At 38.0% G+C, this 13427-nt stretch overlaps 1 long non-coding RNA gene across 3 annotated transcripts in view; it reads right to left on the bottom strand.

Annotated features, from left to right (window-relative positions):
• The window catches only part of LOC139356566 (uncharacterized), a 47224-nt gene extending 44323 nt beyond the window's left edge, over positions 1–2901 (bottom strand). For all 3 annotated transcript variants that reach the window (XR_011608580.1, XR_011608579.1, XR_011608577.1), the window contains exon 1: positions 2860–2901. This is a non-coding gene — a long non-coding RNA (uncharacterized lncRNA). The remainder of the gene's footprint in view (positions 1–2859) is intronic.
• Between the last annotated feature and the right edge of the window lie 10526 nt (positions 2902–13427).

The raw sequence follows: 13427 nt of genomic DNA, 5'->3' as shown, positions 1-13427 counted from the left end.
TTTATTATTGCTTTCTAAAGAACTCAGTAACAGTAAGCACATTATGTAAAAGTGATTGGAAAATTAAAGTGGAAACTGATGGAACACTACCAGGCAGGCTCGATGGTTGGGTTGATATTTTACTCTCATTTTTACAAACACCTAAAGATGATTAAAATAAGTTTCTGAAATACAGTCTGGTTAAGCAACATTTTTGTTTCATTTTAATGGCTGAAATTAATGTAGACTTTATCGCAATGTCAACGAAGGATTGTTAAGGAAAGGGACTAACAGTGCCCATTAGTGAGTGGCCTGCCACTGAGAAATTGAACATAAAGCAATGCAAAACTAAACAGAAGTTCCAGGAAAGTAAATTTGGCTTACCCCTCTGATAAGCTAACTTCTTAGCCTGCAACATGACTTCTTATGGCAAACCATCGTTCTTAATATGAGATAATGATGTTTGAATAAAATATATTTTTATGGATTAGCTGTCATGTAAGTGGTTGTTTATAATTTAATTCTTTCTTTCTATGAAAAACATTTTTTCCTTTCTGTCAAAACTAAAACCATTACTTCAACCCTAAACACATAAATTTTGTTTTTTAAATGTCACTTCAAACAATGTCACAGTAACCTTATGAGTCCAAGCTGAATCAAAATTATTTTTTAAAAAATTTAATAGAACAATGATTACATTGCTTCTTGCATTTCCAATTTAAGGTAACAATATATAGTCATCCAGACAGAACTCACTATGACTCACTGGATCTACCTTTATGACACTTCTTTCTAAATGTACTATGCATATTGAGTACTACGACAGAGCAAGAAGTTGCCCAATAACAAATTGTTTTGAATTGAACATTCTATACGTAGAGTTTACTTTCATAGCTCTAATCTTAACCTTAACAAAATAATAATAATTTCAGAGTTAACCGTTAAATGGATCTTAAAGGTGTAAAAGACCCATTAACTTTATACTATAAATTATGAGGTACAGACTTCTTTAACTATATACTTGTTACTGTTCTAATAAAATCCACTTCAGAGATGGAGAAAAAAATCCCAAAAAAACCAGCATCCTTCTTTGCTGCTGTGTTCATTTTATTCATTGCAAGAAAACAAATCTCATTTCGAAAGGCTTTGAACAAAAACCTCATATGAACTCTTCTCTATTCCATTATGTTCTCTACCTCTTACTCTAAGAAATATTCTATTTATTTTGGCAGGCAACTCCAGTCATGCAGAGAGGTAAAGTGGTAGGATATTGACCATAGCTTATTGGAGAAGTGATAAGGCAACAAATCCCTTTCAAAAACATCTTCCCTTCCTACAAAACATACCACTGATAATTTCACTAATATTGTACTGTATTCCTGGGCATATTAGAATCCGAATCAGAAAATAATTTCTGAAGAAAAAACGTAACTACTTTAACTCAATTTCCTTATTCAACAAATAGGGAAATTAAGTGTCAGAGATATTCAATTATTTGGCTAAAGTCATCTAACCACACAAATAATAATAGATAAAGGACTACAGGCTGTCTTCTGATTTCCCATCAGTATACTTTTGCTTCATTAAGCTTTCTTTAGCATAAGTCACCAAAAAATACTTAGCTTGAGTTAGTGATTTTAGCTTCCTCTTTCAGTTTCTTGTCTACCTAATCCAAAGCATATACCCTGGTACAGCAGGATGTATTAAAAATTTGCACATATTTTGCCTTGGCTTGTAATGAAAACAAAAACAAAAACAAAAAAACTACGGCAAACACTATCATCCTTACATTTTTGATCCATAAGCTGGAGCTGCCCTGAATGACCTTCAGACTGAGATGGGGGTCATTGTTACCTCAGCAAAAGTCAGGGACACATTTCATGTAACCTTTCTAAGGGAATAATATTCCCTATAGGTAAGCTTCCTGCAGAACACATGCCTGAGGATTTAGTGCTCTATCAGGTGTTTTCCACAAGCACTGGGATGTCCCTGACAACAACCCCAAGGTGGAAATCGTGGGGTTTTCATGAGACAGGCCTTGTTTACACACACATACACACATGCAACACACGCGCGCACACACACACACGCACTACAATTCCAGAGGACACACATGGAACTGTTGGAAACAGAATTTAGAATTTTTAGAGATCCCTTCACAAGATACATCTCAGTGGTTGCCACACCTCACACATACACACACAATGTGGTCTCCCAGTTTAGTCCCAATAATTCAAGTTAAGCTCAACCCCTGTCAAAGGGACTGCCTCAAGGCAGTCAGGTTCAAGTAGTCCTGCTTGCTGATGCCAATTCATCTGTTCCACAAGGTATAGGCATCAGGAAATGTCCTTTGAGGAAAAAGCAGGAGCTGGGTCCATGCCCTGGTCTCTCGCTGTAAAAGACTTTAGGAAAGGAATGGTTTGTTTGAATTCAAGGTGTTTGCAGCAGCTTGGAAAGTAGCGTTGGATAAATGGCCCACAACAGCAATCTAAAGAGCTGTACAGGTGGTTTCCTCCTGGGAGGAAGGCTCCAGGAACCATTTCTGGAAGCAAGTATCATTAAATCCCCTGCCTCTACTGCCCCAGGAGCCTAATGTGTTTCCTCCTTGGGTGCCCTGGATTTTGCTATTCTCCTTTGTTACAAAGTCTTCATGTCTGCTTTCATTAACTATAACTACATTTTTTTCTGTCATTCCCTACTGAACTTTTCATCCAAAAAGTCGATGCAAAAGAAAAAACAAAAGGAGTTTCACAGAAACTTTTTCATGCAATCTAAACATATTTAAGTCCAAATCTCCTAAGCCCCCTTTTCAGCCAGGTTGATGTGGGGTCACCTTTAGGAGAAAGACAGTCACATCATCCTGCCAAGGGGAATACTCACAGGGAAATCCTGAAATTTACAGTGTTCCTAATTAAACCATTCTTCATCCTTTTTGTTCAAATCATAACCTAATTTAAAAAAAAAAAAAAAGCCTGGCGAGATCAGCCCTAGTACATGCCATTGCTCTTTATAATTTATCTCTAATGTTGTAAACAATCCTGCACTATTACACCAGCTGTATTATGATGAAATTGAAGTTCAGGAAGGTTTAGTGAGTTTTCCAAAGATGTATAGGTAGCAGGTGGTCCCAGTATGAACTTAGTTTTGACTGTACCCAAACGTGGTGTACATCAGACTTCAAAAATCTCTAAGCTCCTCCATAGAGTGGATTAGGTGCAGAAGAAAAGAGTGAAGTAGTAGCAGCTGATTACAAAAAGGTGTAAAGAGCACATTTTAAACTGTCCACCCCTGTTTGAACTAGAGCACCTCCTCCTTGATGATAGATAGAAAATAGATAGGTGGATAGATTCTGAAGAACATTTTGTTTGAAAAGATGTTTTAAGAACTAGACACATTAAGTAAGCTAAGTAACTACAAGGTAGCTAAGTAGACTTTTTTTTTTTTTTTTTTTTTTTTTTTTTTTTTTTTTTTTTGAGACGGAGTCTCGCTCTGTCACCCAGGCTGGAGTGCAGTGGCCAGATCTCAGCTCACTGCAAGCTCCGCCTCCCGGGTTTACGCCATTCTCCTGCCTCAGCCTCCCGAGTAGCTGGGACTACAGGCGCCTGCCACCTCGCCCGGCTAAGTTTTTGTATTTTTAGTAGAGACGGGGTTTCACTGTGTTAGCCAGGATGGTCTCGATCTCCTGACCTCGTGATCCGCCCGTCTCGGCCTCCCAAAGTGCTGGGATTACAGGCTTGAGCCACCGCGCCCGGCCCGTAGCTAAGTAGACATTTAAGAACTTTTTGTTTTGGTAGATTTTGGAAGGAAAGAAAAATAAACCACTAAGCTTCACCATGCTGTATCTACTTAAAATCGAAAAGGTGAAGATGCTCCCATGTCAAACTTCAGTACCTCAATAGGCCAAAAACATTTACCCACTATATATTTGAAATTTTCACTAGTGTTCCTAAAGATTGGTTAGAAGACAGAATTTTGAAAAAGGAATCATCTATAAGTATGTGCATGGACCATTTAGCCCAAAGTCATCTTTATGTATCAGTTTAGGAATTTCTCAAAGTCATCTTTATTTATCAGTTTAGGAATTTATTGAGAAAAGTAGCATTTATATTTGCTGTAGTTAGTTACACATCTATAGAGGCAACATGTGGAACAAGAAAAATCCAGGATTGCCATATGTATTGAACACATCTCTTCAGGATAAGCCCTTTAGTAGGCCTTGTAATACAAGCCAAAAAAAATAGAAGTCATGTTAGTATGACTAAATCTGGCCCTATTAAAACATGGGTTAAGTCGAGTTGCAACCTATGATAAGAGACCTACTTCATAAACATATTAACTCAGGTTTGAGGGTCACAGTAGTAAGAAGTAATGATGGTACAGGTAGTGACATTAATAGTATTAGCAATTACTGTAACAGTCAACATTGTCAAGGGTTTACCCTGTGTTAAGCAATGTAATAAAAAGTTTTTATGCATAAAGCTGACTCACTTAATTTCTACTTTAATTCTCAATTCTCAACTTCAGTTTTAGAAATACAGTATTAAATATAAACTAAAACTGAAAAGGTTAAACAGATAGCTACTTAGTTAAGCAACAGCTTCTCACTAACAGACAAACATTCAGGTGCAGACCTCTGTGACTACAATCTGTGCACTTATACTACAGTTGCTCAGAGAAGACATCCGAAAAAGCCTAAGGAAGAGACAGGATAAGACATCCAGGAGAAGGTGAGTCCTTCCTCAAGTCAAAAAGAACTACAGAAAGAAATTTGTTTAAAACAGGCCCAAGGGATTTATTTTGGACCTCCACTTCTCTCCAAAAGATTGAATAACAGGAACTGGATTTATCTTTCTGCTTAACACAGCCAAAAAAATGAATATATGAAATAGCTTCAAGGCACTGGACACCCAGACAATTAACCACCAGGATTCTTGAGAGGTGGAAACAAATCAGGTGAGTCTATGATTGCCGCAGCTTACTGCCATGAAAGACAGGGAAAGGGTGGGGAGCCCAGGCAGATGCCAACATAGCCAAGACCAGGGAGAAGAAAAAAGCCAGACTCAAAAAAATGCATAATAAAGTTCAAGGCCTGTCAGCAACAAAACAATGTTGAAAAGGAACAAACAGGAAAGACTAACCATACAGGATTTCAACACTTAAAGTTATAGTAATCCAGACAGTGTGGCACTGGAATATAGGTAGACACATATATCAATGGAACAGAATAGAGATTTCACGAACAACCCAACACATATAAATGACTGATTGTTCACAAAGCTATACATGCAATCAACTGAAGAAAGGATAGTATTTTAAAGAGATGATGCTTGGACAATATTCGTATGTAGAAAAATATCCTTCAATACATACTTCAAATTAAATATGAATATGAAGTATTCATATGAATATGAATATCCTTTAATACTTCATATTAAAAATTAACTAAAAATGAATTATGTAATTAAATGTAAAATCCAAAATAAACTGCTAAAGGAAAACATGAGAAAATATTTATTAACTTGCATTACAGAAACATTTCTTAAATATAATGTATAAAACATAAGCCCTAAAAGAAAAAGTAAACAAACTGACTTTGTCAAAATTAAAAGCTTCTACTTTTTTTTTTTTGGCTAGTCAATTGAAGCTGTGGAGGGGGAGAAGGAACAAAGAAATCTGTAACTGGTAGTTATCAATCAATTCTAAACACCACTGCATTCAGACAAGCAAAAGTTTCTACTTTTTAAAGACACTGTTATAGGAGAAAATATTTGGAAGCATATATCTGATAAAGAATTGTATCCAGAATATACAAATAACTCATACTCAATAATAAAACAAACAGAATAGGAAATATGCAAATATTTGAAAAGACATTTCAGCAAAGAGAATATATGGATGCTACATAAGCACATAAAATGACACTAAACATATTTACTTATTAGATAAATGCATATTAAAAGCATAATGATACACCAATACATGCTTTAGGATGGCTAAAATGTGAAAGACTGTCTATACCAAGTAGTGGTAAGAATGTAAAGGAACTAAAATTTCCATGCACTGCTAGTTTCAATGTAAAATAGTACAAAAACTTTGGAAAACCATTACTTAAAATGTTAAATTCAAAGAAAAATTTCTGAAATGATAAATATACACTTGCCATATAATCCAGGCATTCTACTCCTAGATATTTACTTCCTCTCCCCTCAAAATCAGAATGTATATCCACACAGACTTGCACACAAATGTTTACAGCAACTTTATTAAAATATCCAAAAGTCAAAATGTTCATCCAGAAGTGAATATATAAACAACCGTGGTACATTGATACAGTGCATCAGTACTACATAATACAAAGGAATGAACTATTGGCACACAACAAAATGGATGAATCTCAAAATAATTTCACTGAGTTAAAGAAGCCAAAGAGAAAGGAGGACATACTGTATGGTTCCATTTATATAAAATTCAAGAAAATGCAAACTGATCCACAGTGACAGAAAGCAGATTAATGGTATTCTGGAGACAGTAGGGTAAGAATGGGAGTGAGAAGGGATTAAAAAGGGGGCACCAGGAAACATTTGGAAGGAGATGGATATGTTCATCATCGCGACTGTGGTGATACTTTAATGGGTTATATGATATATCAAAACTTATCAAATTTTTTAAATTTTGCATTTCATATATGTGGAGCTTGTTATATATTAGTTAAATCCCATAAAACTGTTTTTTTTTTTTAAAAAATAAGAGACATTAACCTCAAATATGTCCTGGTGAAATCAATTTCAACTGCAATTTGATCATGAATAACAGAAAAGGCTCAGTTGCTATTTTGTAATTGCTATTTTCAAGGTAGTTTCACTGATTTTCATATATTTTGATTTTAGAAAATGTCTCCATTAGACTCCTTTCTTTCTGTAAAAAACTTTTCTGAAATAGTTTCTCTTGTTTATATCTAGAAAGGTCAAGTTAAATTGAAATCAAAGTTTTTCATATCTATCTTTGGACTTGGAATTGACCAGGTTGTAATTGATCCTGGACACTCTATCACAGGGAAATCACTTACATCATCTTCTGAAGCCTACTGAGATGCAAATTAACCAGCTATTCCCATGAGAGCTGATTACACTGGCTTGTCAACTTCAAACACTTAATTAACAATTTCTTGGACTGACCCCTCTTAGACACCTAGAATCTAAGAAAGTAAACACAAAAATAACAAAAGGATTTTAAGTTTGTCATATCTTAGCATCAATTAAGGAAAATGTCAGCATACTTAACGCTGGACCTTTTGAAAGGAGTTGAATAGATTTAGTATCAAAATAAATTATTAATTTTGGAATAAAGAAATTCATGGCTATAATACCATTGAGAATTATACTGTGCTGTTTCCATGCTGATCTTGTGTTTCCTGCCCTATTCTTCCATCTGGTCCTTTTTACACTATTCTATACAATTCTATCTACTATACAATTATCTGCTGTGATCACAATCACAGTACAAAACGATGTGAACTCCACTTATCCTGCAAGGCATAGAGGATCAAACCCTGCTAAAGAAGAAACTTTGGAAAAGATAGGTCACATTGTTAAATAAAGTACATAGAAAAAGAGGACTTTGTGGGGGGCATGCCCAAGATGGCCGAATAGGAACAGCTCCAGCCTCCAGCTCCCAGTATGAGCAACACAGAGACAGGTGATTTCTGCATTTTCAACTGAGGTACCAGCTTCATCTCACTGGGGTGTGTCGGATAGTTGGTGCTAGTTTGCGGGTGCAGCCGGACCAGCGAGAGACGAAGCGGGGCAGACATCACGTTGCCTGGGATGTGCAAGGGGGAAGGGAATTCCTTTTCCTAGCCAAAGGAAAGTGAGACACACAACGCCTGGAAAATCAGGTAACTCCCACCCTAATACTGCACTTTATTTACCTAGGGTCTTAGCACACGGCACACCAGGAGATTATATCCCACACCTGACCCAGAGAGTCCCATGCTCACGGAGGCTCCCTCATTGCTAGCACAGCAGTCTGAGATCTAACTGCAAGGCAGCAGCTAGGCTGGGGGAGGGGCGTCTGCCATTGCTGAGGCTTAAGTACGTAAACAAAGCCGCTGGGAAGCTCAAATTGGGTGGAGCCCACCACAGCTCAAGGAGGCCTGCCTGCCTCTGTAGACTCCACCTCTGGGGACAGGGCATAGCTAAACAAAAAGCAGGAGAAACCTCAGCAGAGGTAAATGTCCCTGTCTGAAAGCTTTGAAGAGAGCAGTGGATCTCCCAGCACGGAGGTTGAGATCTGAGAACAGAAACACTGCCTGCTCAAGTGGGTCCCTGACCGCTGAGTAGCCTAACTGGGAGACATCCCCCATTAGGTGCAGACTGACACCTCACACCTCACACAGCTGGGTACACCCCTGAGACGAAGCTTCCAGAGCAAGAATCAGACAGCAACACTCGCTGTTCAGCAATGTTCTCTCTTCTGCAGCCTCTGCTGCTGATACCCAGGCAAACAAGGTCTGGAGCGGACCTCAAGCAACCTCCAACAGACCTGTAGCTGAGGGTCCTGACTGTTAGAAGGAAAACTAACAAACAGAAAGGACACCCACACTAAAACCCCATCAGTACATCACCATCATCAAAGACCAAAGGCAGATAAAACCACAAAGAAGGGGAAAAAGCAGTGCAGAAAAGCTGGAAATTCAAAAAATCAGAGCACATCTCCCCCTCCAAAGAAATGCAGCTCATCTCCAGCAATGGAACAAAGCTGGACAGAGAATGACTTTGACGAATTGAGAGAAGAAGGCTTCAGTCTATCAAATTTCTCAGAGCTAAAGGAGGAACTATGTAACCAGCACAAAGAAACTAAAAACCGTGAAAAAAGATTTGATGAATGGCTAACTAGAATAACCAATGTAGAGAAGTCCTTAAAAGAACTGATAGAGATGAAAACCATAACACGAGAACTATGTGACAAATACACAAGCTTCAGTAACTGACTCGATCAACTGGAAGAAAGAGTATCAGAGATGGAAGATCAAATGAATGAAATAAAGCGAGAAGTGTAGAGATAAAAGAATAAAAAGAAATGAACAAAACCTCCAAGAAATGTGGGATTATGTGAAAAGACCAGATCTACATCTGATTGACGTGCCTGAAAGTGATGGGGAAAATGGAACCAAGTTGGAAAACACTCTTCAGGATATCATCCAGGAGAACATCCCCAAACCTAGTAAGGCAGGCCAACATTCAAATTTAGGAAATATAGAGAACACTACAAAGATACTCCTTGAGAAGAACAACTCCAAGACACATAATTGTCAGATTCACCAAAGTTGAAATGAAGGAAAAAATGTTAAGGGCAGCCAGAGAGAAAGGTCGGGTTACCCACAAAGGGAAGCCCATCAGCTAACAGCAGATCTCTAGGCAGAAACTCTCCAAGCCAGAAGATAGTGGGGGCCAATATTCAACATTCTTAAAGAAAAGAATTTTCAACCCAGAATTTCATATCCAGTCAAACTAAGTTTCATAAGTGAAGGAGAAATAAAATCCTTTACAGTCAAGCAAATGCTTAGAGATTTTGTCACCACCAGGCCTGCCTTACAAGAGACCCTGAAGGAAGCACTAAACATGGAAAGGTACAAGTGGATTCAGCCATTGCAAAATTATGCCAAAATGTAAAAACCATCAATGCTAGGAAGAAACTGCATCAGCTAATGAGCAAAATAACTAGCTAATATCACAATGACAGGATCAAGTTCACACATAACAATATTAACCTTAAACGTAAATGGACTAAATGGTCCAATAAAAAGACACAGACTGGCAAATTGGATAAAGAGTCAAGACACATCAGTTTGCTGTATTCAGGAGACCCATCTCACTTGCAGAGACACACATAGGCTCAAAAAAAGGGGATGGGCCGGGCACAGTGGCTCAGGCCTGTAATCCCAGCACTTTGGAAGGCCGAGATGGGCAGATCACGAGGTCAGGAGATCAAGACCATCCTGGCTAACATGGTGAAACCCCATCTCTACTAAAATACAGAAAAAAATTAGCCAGGCATGGTAGCGGGCACCTGTAGTCCCAGCTACTCGGGAGGCTGAGGCAGGAGAATGGTGTGAAACTGGGAGGCAGAGCTTGCAGTGAGCAGAGATCGCACCACTGCACTCCAGCCTGGGTGACAGAGCAAGACTCCGTCTCAAAATAAAATAAAATAAAATAAAGTGATGGAGGAAGACCTACCAACTAAATGGAAACAAACAAACAAACAAACAAAGAAAAACAGGGGTTGCAATCTTAGTCTCTGATAAAACAGACTTTAAACCACCAAAGATCAAAAGAGACAAAGAAGGCCATTACATAATGGTAAAGGGATCAATTCATCAGGAAGAGCTAACTATCCTAAATATATATGCACCCAATGCAGAAACACCCAGATTCATAAAGCATGTCCTTAGAGACTTACAAAGAGACTTAGACTCCCATACAATAATAATGGGAGACTTCAACACCCCATTGTCAACATTAGACAGATGAACGAGACAGAAAGTTAATAAGGATATCCAGGAATTGAACTCAACTCTGCACCAAGCGGACCTAATAGACATCTACAGAACTCTTCACCCCAAACCAACAGAATATACATTCTTCTCAGCACCACATCGCACTTATTCCAAAATTGACCACATAGTTGGAAGTAAAGCACTTCTCAGCAAATGTAAAAGAACAGAAATTATAACAAACTGTCTCTCAGATCACAGTGCAATCAAACTAGAACTCAGGACCAAGAAACTCAGTCAAAACCACTCAACTACATGGAAACTGAAGAACCTGCTCCTGAATGACTACTGGGTACATAATGAAATGAAGGTAGAAATAAGGATGTTCTTTGAAACCAATGAGAAAAAAGATACAACATACCAGAATCTCTGGGACACATTTAAAGCAGTATGTAGAGGGAAATTTATAGCACTAAATGCCCACAAGAGAAAGCTGGAAAGATCTAAAATTGACAGCCTAACAGCACAATTAAAAGAACTAGAGAAGCAAGAGCAAACACACTCAAAAGCTAGCAGCAGGCAAGAAATAACTAAGGTCAGATCAGAACTGAAGGAGATAGAGACACAAAAAAACCTCCAAAAAATTAATGAATCCAGGAGCTGATTTTTTGAAAAGATTAACAAAATTGATAGACCGCTAGCAAGACTAATAAAGAAGAAAAGAGAGAAGAATCAAATAGACGCAATAAAAAAATGATAAAGGGGATATCACCACCAACCCCACAGAAATACAAACTACTATCAGAGAATACAAAAAAGAGAGAATTTTAGACCAATATCCCTGATGAATATCGATGCAAAAATCCTCAATAAAATACTGGCAAACTGAATCCAGCAGCACATCTAAAAGCTTATCCAACATGATCAAGTGGGCTTCATCTCTGGGATGCAAGGCTGGTTCAACATATGCAAATCAATAAACATAATCCAGCACATAAACAGAACCAAAGACAAAAATCACATGATTATCTCAATAGATGCAGAAAAAGCCTTTGACAAAATTCAACAGCCCTTCATGCTAAAAACACTCAATAAATTCGTTATTGATGGAACGTATCTCAAAATAATAAGAGTTATTTATGACAAACCCACAGCCAATATCATACTGAATGGGCAAAAACTGGAAAAATTCCCTTTGAAAACTGGCACAAGACAGGGATGCCCTCTCTCACCACTCCTATTCAACATAGTGTTGGAAGTTCTGGCTAGGGCAATCAGGCAAGAGAAAGAAATCAAGGGTATTCAGTTAGGAAAAGAAGAAGTCAAATTGTCCCTGTTTGCAGATGACATGATTGTATATTTAGAAAACTCCTTCGTCTCAGCCCAAAATCTCCTTAAGCTGATAAGCAACTTCAGCAAAGTCTCAGGATACAAAATCAATGTGCAAAAATCACAAGCATTCTTATACACCAGTAACAAACAGAGAGCCAAATCATGAATGAACTTCCATTCACAATTGCTTCAAAGAGAATAAAATACCTAGGAATCCAACTTACAAGGGATGTGAAGGACCTCTTCAAGGAGAACTACAAACCACTGCTCAGTGAGATCAAAGAGGACACAAACAAATGGAAGAACATACCATGCTCATGGATAGGAAGAATCAATATCGTGAAAATGACCATACTGCCCAAGGTAATTTATAGAGTCAATGCCATCCCCATCAAGCTACCAATGAGTTTCTTCACAGAATTGGAAAAAACTGCTTTAAAGTTCATATGGAACCAAAAAAGAGCCCGCATCTCCAAGACAATCCTAAGTCAAAAGAACAAAGCTGGAGGCATCACGCTACCTGACTTCAAACTATACTACAAGGCTACAGTAACCAAAACAGCATGGTACTGGTACCAAAACAGAGATATAGACCAATGGAACAGAACAGAGCCCTCAGAAATAATACCGCACATCTACAGCCATCTGATCTTTGACAAACCTGACAAAAACAGGAAATGGGCAAAGGATTCCCTATTTGATAAATGGTGCTGGGAAAATTGGCTAGCCATAAGCAGAAAGCTGAAACTGGATCCTTTCCTTACTCCTTATACGAAAATTAATTCAAGATGGAGTAGAGACTTAGATGTTAGACCTAAACCATAACAACCCTGGAAGAAAAAATAGGTAATACCATTCAGGACATAGGCATGGGCAAGGACTTCATGTCTAAAACACCACAAGCAACAGGAACAAAAGCCAAAATTGACAAATGGGATCTAATTAAATGAAAGAGCTTCTGCACAGCAAAAGAAACTACCATTAGAGTGAACAGGCAACCTACAGAATGGGAGAAAATTTTTGCAATCTACTCATCTGACAAAGGGCTAATATCCAGAACCTATAAAGAACTCAATCAAGTTTATAAGAAAAAAAACAACTCCATCAAAAAGTGGGTAAAGGATATGAATGGACACTTCTCAAAAGAAGACAATCATACAGCCAACAGACACATGAAAAAATGCTCATCATCACTGGCCATCAGAGAAATGCAAATCAAAACCACAATGAGATACCATCTCACACCAGTTAGAATGGCAATCATTAAAAAGTCAGGAAACAACAGATGCTGGAGAGGATGTGGAGAAATAGGAACACTTTTACACTGTTGGTGGGATTGCAAACTAGTTCAATCATCGTGGAAAACATTGTGGAGATTCCTCATGGATCTAGAACTAGAAATATCATTTGACCCAGCCATCCCATTACTGGGGATATACCCAAAGGATTATAAGTCATGCTGCTATAAAGACACATGCACACATATGTTTATTGTGGCACTATTCACAACAGCAAAGTTTTGGAATCAACCCAAATGTCCGTCAGTGACAGACTGGATTAAGAAAATGTGGCACATATACACCATGGAATACTATGCAGCCATAAAAAAGGATGAGTTCATGTC

The sequence above is a fragment of the Macaca nemestrina genome, chromosome 10 (genome assembly GCF_043159975.1).
Source record: "Macaca nemestrina isolate mMacNem1 chromosome 10, mMacNem.hap1, whole genome shotgun sequence".
NCBI lineage: Eukaryota > Metazoa > Chordata > Mammalia > Primates > Cercopithecidae > Macaca > Macaca nemestrina.
This window is presented reverse-complemented; position numbering and strand designations above follow the sequence as displayed.